This window comes from Salvelinus namaycush, chromosome 15, assembly GCF_016432855.1.
Source record: "Salvelinus namaycush isolate Seneca chromosome 15, SaNama_1.0, whole genome shotgun sequence".
NCBI lineage: Eukaryota > Metazoa > Chordata > Actinopteri > Salmoniformes > Salmonidae > Salvelinus > Salvelinus namaycush.
This window is the reverse complement of record NC_052321.1, coordinates 17,168,132-17,175,851: the sequence shown is the minus strand read 5'-3', so window position 1 is coordinate 17,175,851 and position 7,720 is coordinate 17,168,132.

The window sequence follows — 7,720 nt, the reverse complement described above, 5'->3', positions numbered from 1 at the left end:
GAGGCTGGCCTTGCACAGCCTGACTACAGCTCCAGCAGACAGAGGCCGCCTTGTCTGACAACCCCACAGAGCAGAGTGAGTCAACTCTCTGAGGAGAGGGAGAGAGAGGGGAGGGAGTGGTGGAAGAGGAGAAAGTTGAAAGAAAGAGAGAAAGATAAATCAAGAGCTATAGAGTGATCGAAAGTTTCAAAAAAATATTTAAATAGAAGGGAACATGGTCGACAGAAACAGTAAAAAGATAGAGAGGGTGCTTTAAATACCAAGGAGGGGGGTAGGTGTAATCGCTAACCACCCTAGACAGCCTTGTCAGATAGTGGCCACAGTGTGAAGACATGTTTATCTGCAGCGCAGAGCTGTGGCAGGCTGGATCCCTGCTGGATGCCTGCTCTATTTCATTTCAATTCAATTTAAATGGGCTTTATTGGCATGGGAACATATGTTTACATTCCCCAAAGCAAGTAAAATAATCAAACAAAAGTGAGACAAAACAAAAACTATTAAACATTTAGAGTAAACATTGCACTCATAAAGGTTTCAAAAGGATAAAGACATTTCAAATGTTATATTATCAGCTATGTAAAGCTTTTTTAAACAATATGCAAATAATAGTAGTACAAATAGTAGTAGTACAATTAGTACTAGTACAAATAGTCGTAGTACAAATAGTAGGGAAAGATAAGTAAACAGATAAATATTGGTTGTATTTCAAATAAATAAATAAAATATTTGTCACATGCCTCTTAAACAACAGGTGTAGACTAACAGTGACATGCTTACTACAGGCCCTTCCCACAATGCAGAGAGAAAGAGAAAAAGAATAGAAAGATAATAACACAAATGTTGTTTGTGCTCCACTGGTTGCCCAATTTTTATGGCAAGGGGTCACAAATTTACTGCTGGGATTGCACATTGCGATATTTTGCCTAACAGATATGGGAGTTTATCATTGTTTGATTTGTTTAAAAAAAAATGTGGGTCTGTGTGATCTGTGGGAAATATGTGTCTCTAATATGGTCATACCTTTGGCAGGAGGTAAAGAAGTGCAGCTCAGTTTCTACTTCATTTTGTGGGCAATGGGCACTTTTCTTCTCTCAAGAGCCAGGTCTGCCTATGGCAACCTCTCACAATAGCAAAGCTATGCTCACTGAGTCTGTACATAGTCAAGGATTTACTTATATAGAGTCAGTCACAGTGGTCAGGTATTATGTTACTGTGAATTATCTGTTTAGGGCCAAATAGCATTCCAGTTTGCTCAGTTTTTGTTTGATTCTTTCCAATGTGTCAAATAGCAATGTTTTTGTTTTCTCATAATTTGGTTGGGTCTAATTGTGTTGCTGTCCTGGGGCTCTCTCTGTGTTGTCTTTTTGTGTTTGTGAACAGAGCCCCAGAACCAGCTGGCTGAGGGGGGCTCCTCTCTAGGTTAATCTCTCTGTAGGTAAGGGCTTTGTGCTGAAATGTGTGGGCATCGCTTCCTTTTAGGTGGTTGTAGAATTTAGCAGCTCTTTTCTGGATTTTGATAATTGGCAGATATAGCCGTTATTCTGCTCTGCATGCATTGTTTGGGGTTTTGTGTTGTACATGAAGGCATATTTTTGCTGAATTTTGCATGCAATGTCAATTGGGTGTTTGTCCCATTTTGTGAATTATAGGTTGGTGAGTGGACCCCAGAACTCACAACCATAGAAAGCAATGGGTTCTATAACTGATTAAAGTATTTTTTGCCAGATCCTAGTTGAGTTATACATTCCTTTTGATGGCAGAGAAAGCCCTTCTTGCCTTGTCTCTTAGATCGTTCACAGCCTTGTGGAAGTTACCTGCGGTGTACAGGTTTGGGTCGAGGTAGGTACAACTCTTTGTGTGCTCGAAGGCAACGGTGTCTAGATAGAATTTGTATTTGTTGTCCTGGCAACTGGAACTTTTTTGGAACCCCATTATTTGTGTCTTACTGAGATTTACTGTCAGGGCCCAAGTCTGAAAGAATCTGTACAGCAGCACCTAGAAGATCTAGGTGCTGCTGTAGGCCCTCCTTGGTTGGGGACAGAAGCACCAGATTCTGCAAACAGTAACCATTTGACCTCAGAGCTCTATCTCTCTCTCCACTGCTCTCCATCACCTCAGTCATGACAGGCATAATGTCATATGCTGGATAAAGTGCAATGAACTAGCAAACACAGGCAAATGTATTTTACAAACAGAACACGGACATATTATGTTTAAGGGTTCCTGTGTGGACTCTGGGGGAGGTGGTATCATGGTGGAGCAGGCCCCAGCTGTAGCACTGGTTAGTTCATTTCCTGAGCCCGCTCCTGGTACTGAAGGAAATGAGCAGAACGCTACACTCACTGGCCTTGACCATGAGGTCACACTACCTCTGCTGCCACAGCAACAACACCAAGCTCAACCAATCACAGCCAGAGAAAGGGATGCCCAGGCTGCCAAATAGTATCTCAGCAGGGATGAGGTTAGGATGTACACCAGTGTTTATTCAACACCAAAGTCAGAGGCACAGTGTGTTCAAAACATGTCATTAAGACCACAGAATACAATGCTGAAACGATTGAGGGCTTGTTGAGAGTTTAAAGTGAGAACTACACCACCCGTATTTGGTGTGGCATCATGGTTTGGAAACTAGCTCAAATGTAAAAGAGTCTGTCGTAAAATATTACTGCCAGTGCTGGATGTCCATGGAGACTGACTCGTATGCCACATTCTGTGTGAGATATTATCTATACCCAGGTAGTCTTTTGAAAATAAATAGTGATGGGAAGAGATTGGCAAATGTGGAAACCACTGAGAAGGATAACTTTTGTCACGAGGAATAGTTACTTATCAACACTGAGCCATCAACAAATCAAACTTTATTCCATTTAATGGCACTGTTCCTCCTACTTTATACAGTACCCTGTACTACACACAGAACCAGTTAACCTGCTGGGCCGTGGTGTGGCCTGGGTCACATTTAAACTGGATTACCCACAGATACCAATGACCAACCTCATTACAAACTTACTCAATTATCTAGTGTCGCAAGGCTATAATTGGGGTCTGGAACATGTGGAAGGGTGATGGGGGAAACAAACACGTGTGTGAGGTTAGTGTCTGGGTAGTGTGGATAGAGGAGGTGGAGGGGGTGTAGGGAGGGAGGTGGTGGTGGTGGTGGTGATGTGTCCGGGCCTCACCCTAGCTGGGTTGGAGCCACGCTGCAGGTGCCACCAGAGCTCCAGTACTACGTGTGTCAGTCAGTAAGTGAGTGTGAGGCTCCAGAACAGGTGCAGTAGGTGGTAAGGCTGCAGGCCCCGACATGCCAGGAAACACATTGCTTTTGTGGGCCTTCCTTCCATCAACTCCTCTTTTCCTTGTGTCTCCAAACAGCCCAAGGGAGCAATGGAGAGGTCCAACCTGAATGTGTAATCAGAGCCTCGGCTCAGGAAGAGTACTTTCTTCATTGTGCAAGGAGGCTGAAAAGAGAGAGAGAGAGAGAGAGAGAGAGAGAAGAGGAAGATACGTTGCACGGAGCAGGTTAGACGACAGAGGTGCGTGTGTTCTGTATAAGGCTGGTGTTTTTGGGAGCAGTAAATGTGTAATCAGACCATGTAATAATAGACAGGCTTCCACCCTAAGGCTGGCTGTAGAACAGTCAGACACACTGCTTCCAGAGAAAAGAATCCCTCTGATACAGTCATTAATGACCCTGAGAATAGTAGAAGTGTGAAGTGAAAAAGAGGTATACGGTGCATTTGTGGTGTGCACGGCTGCACGCATGCACCTTAATGCATGTTAGAGAGAACGTTTCTGGTTTAAAGTTTGCATTCAGAGTGAGCCTTTCAAACTTGCAGACAACCCCTCAGCCCACTGCATCCCATGATACCAAACCCAGATGTGTTGCTCGTAAGCCAGTTTAAAGCTGGGCATATGACACTGTCAGCCTCTCCTTTCCACACCAAGCTCAGGCACACTCATCCCCTCAGGGCAAGGCTTACTGTGGTCGCTCACTCTTTCTGTCTCTCTCCCCCTCTCTTTCTTCGTCTTTCCCTCCCTCTCCCCCACTTCCTATCTCTCTCTCTCTTCCTCCCTCCCTCCCTCCCTCCTGGTCTCTAAAGTGACAGGTAGAGACAGAGGGCATGGGGGAGCTGGCTCCAGAGAGTCTACCCTTGCCTACCTCAGCAGAGTCAGTATGAAACATTGATTCACTGTGATGTGCTGCCCAGGCCCTGGCTGCAACACGCCACTCAGTGTAAACAACACTCTAATAAAGACAGCTGTGTCTGAAATGGCACCCTAATCCCTATTAAGTGCACTACTTTTGGCCAAGGCCCATTGGAATCTGGCATATATTACTACTGTATACAGAGCACAGGGCATCATTTCGGACACCCCCAGTGTCTTATTATCTTGTGCAGGCTGGCAGGATACAGGACAGCTATGGTCAAGATGTAGTCAAGGAGCCTTGTAGTCTCAAAAAAGGTGTGTTGCTAAGCCTCAAAGGGCCAACCTACTCTCATAACTAACTGTCTTGGTAAAAATTGTGATATATTGCATGTCTGTTTTGTAACTTTGTATCTTAATCCAAATTGATGTGACATATTCCCCACTGCAGCTGTAAGCTTTCCAAGGCCAAGACACATTGTCATTCCACAAGAGATACAATGCCCTGCTTTTCGGCTGTAACACCAGTATTACACTAGTGTATACACCCTTGTATTAGATAAGGCCTAACGCTATCCATAGACCTGAGAGAACACAACATAAAAAGTTGGGTAATTCTGCCCTCAGCTGGCTGATTCAATCTACTGCAGCCTGTAAATTAGAAAATGTCTACTACAAGATGTACCAAAGTGACTGTTGAACATAGTTATACAGTGGTGCATTGTACTGAAGTAAAACTACTTTAAAGTACTACTTAAGTCGTTTTTTGGGGGTATCTGTACTTTACTTTACTATTTATATTTTTGATTGCTTTTACTTTTACTTCAGTACATTCCTAAAGACAATAATGTACTTTTTACTCGTTACATTTTCCCTGACACCCAAAAGTACTCCTTACATTTTGAATGCTTAGCAGGACATGAAAATAGTCGAATTCACACACTTATCAAGAGAACATCCCTGCTCCTCCCTACTGCCTCTGATTTGGCGGACTCACTAAACACACATGCTTCATTTGTAAATTGTTAGTGTTGGAGTGTGCTCCTGACTATCTGTACATTTTATCGTGCCGTCTGGTTTGCCTAATATAAGGAATTTGAAATTATTTATACTTTTACTTTTACTTTTGATACTTAAGTATATTGTTGAAATTACATTTATTGTGATACTTAAGTATATTTAAAATAAAATACTTCTAAATTCTTCTCAAGTAGTATTTTACTGGGTGACTCACTTTTACTTGAGTCATTTTCTGTTAAGGTATCTTTACTTTTAATCAAGTATGACAATTGGGTACTTTTTCCACCACTGTAGTTATGTAACATATGGCATTGTACAGTGAACAAACAAACAAGCAATATTTCAGCGGAACAACAGGTGTCATTAAATATCTGTCACAATGGAACCAGTTACAGGTCAAAATATAGTTAGATGACATGCTTCTGATATGTTCCATATTTCATATTTTTAGACTTTCTATATGGAGAAGTCAGCTGAGAGGTCAATATGGAGAGGTCAGCTGAGAGGTCAATATGGAGAAGTCAGCTGAGAGGTCAATATGGAGAGGTCAGCTGAGAGGTCAATATGGAGAGGTCAGCTGAGAGGTCAATATGGAGAGGTCAGCTGAGAGGTTTCTGTGAAGTAGTGGCAGTGGCTGATTAGAGAGACCGAGGTGATTTCAACATATCATACCCCTTAACTTATTGCACATTTTGTTATGTTACATCCTGAATTCACCTTAGGCAGCGATTACAGCTGTTATTGTTTCTGGGTAAGTCTGTAAGAGCTTTGCACACCTGGATTGTACAATATTTGCACATGATTCTTTAAAAAATGTTCAAGCCTTGTCAAGTTGGTTGTTGATCATTGCTAGACAGCCATTTTCAAGTTAAAAAAATGTCAAGCCTTGTCAAGTTGGTTGTTGATCATTACTAGACAGCCATTTTCAAGTCTTGTCATAGATTTTCAAGCCTATTTCAGTCAAAACTGTAACTAGGCCACTCAGGAACATTCAATGTCATCTTGGTAAGCAACTCCAGTTTATATCTGATCTCGTGTTTTAGGTTATTGTCCTGCTGAAAGGTGAATTTGTCTCCCAGTGTCTGTTGGAAAGCAGACTGAACCAGGTTTTCATCTACGAATTTGCTTGTGCTTAGCTCTATTCTGTTACTTTTTATCCAAACATGACGCTTTGTATTCAGGACATAAAGTTCATTTCTTTGACACATTTTTTGCAGTTTTACTTGAGTGCCTTATTTTTACAGGATGCATGTTTTGGAATATTTGTATTCTGTACAGGCTTCCTTCTTTTCACTCTGTGATTCATGTTAGTATTGTGGAGTAACTACAATGTTGTTGATCCATCCTCAGTTTTCTCCTATCACATCCATTAAACTTTTTAACTGTTTTAAAGTCACCATTGGCATCATGGTGAAATCCCTGAGCTGTTTCCTTCCTCTCCAGCAACTGAGTTAGGAAGACCCATGTATCTTTGTAGTGATTGGGTATATTGATACACCATCCAAAGTGTAAATAATAACTTCACCATGCACAAAGGGATATTCAATGTCTATTTATTTTGGTTTTTTTTACCAATATGTGCCCTTCTTTACGAGGCATTGGAAAACCTCCCTGGTCTTTGTGGTTGAATCTGTGTTTGAAATTCACTGCTCGACTGAGGGACCTTGCAGATAATCATATGCTGTTGTGTAAAGTACTTAAGTAAAAATACTTGAAAGTGCTACTTAAGTACTATACTTTACTATTCATATTTTTTGACAACTTTTACTTCAGTACATTCCTAAAGAAACTGATGTACTTTTTACGGCATACATTTTCCCTGACACCCAAAAGTACTCGTTACATTTTGAATGCTTAGCCGGACAGGAAAATGGTCTAATTCACACACTTATCAAGAGAGCATCCCTGCTCATCCCTACTGCCTCTGATCTGGTGGACTCACTAAACACATGTTTTGTTTGTAAATTTTGTCTGAGTGTTGGAGCATGCCCCTGGCTATCAGTAAAAACAATAAGGAAGTATTTATACCTATACCTTTTATACTTAAGCATATTTTAGCAATTACATTTACTTTTGATACTTAATTATATTTAAAACCAAATACTTTTATACTTTTACTCAAGTAGGATTTTACTAGGTGACTTTCATTTTTACTTGTTTAATTTTCTATTAAGGTATCTTTTAATCAAGTATGACAATTGGGTACTTTTTCCACCACTGATCATATTTATGGGGTACAGAGATGAGGTAGTCATTCAATAATCATGCTATTATTGCTCACAGAGTGAGTCCATGCAACTTATTATGTGACTTGTTAAGTCATTTTTTTTTACTCCTGAACTTATTGAGGCTTGCCATAACAAAGGGGTTGAGCACTTATTGACTAAAGACATTTCAGCTTTTTATCTTTAATTAATTTGTAAAAATGTCTAAAAACATAATTGTACTTTGACATTTTGGGCTATTGTGTGCAGGCCAGTGACACAAAATCTAAATTTACTACATTTCAATTTCAGGCTGTAGTACAACCAAATGTGTAAAAATTCAAGGAGTG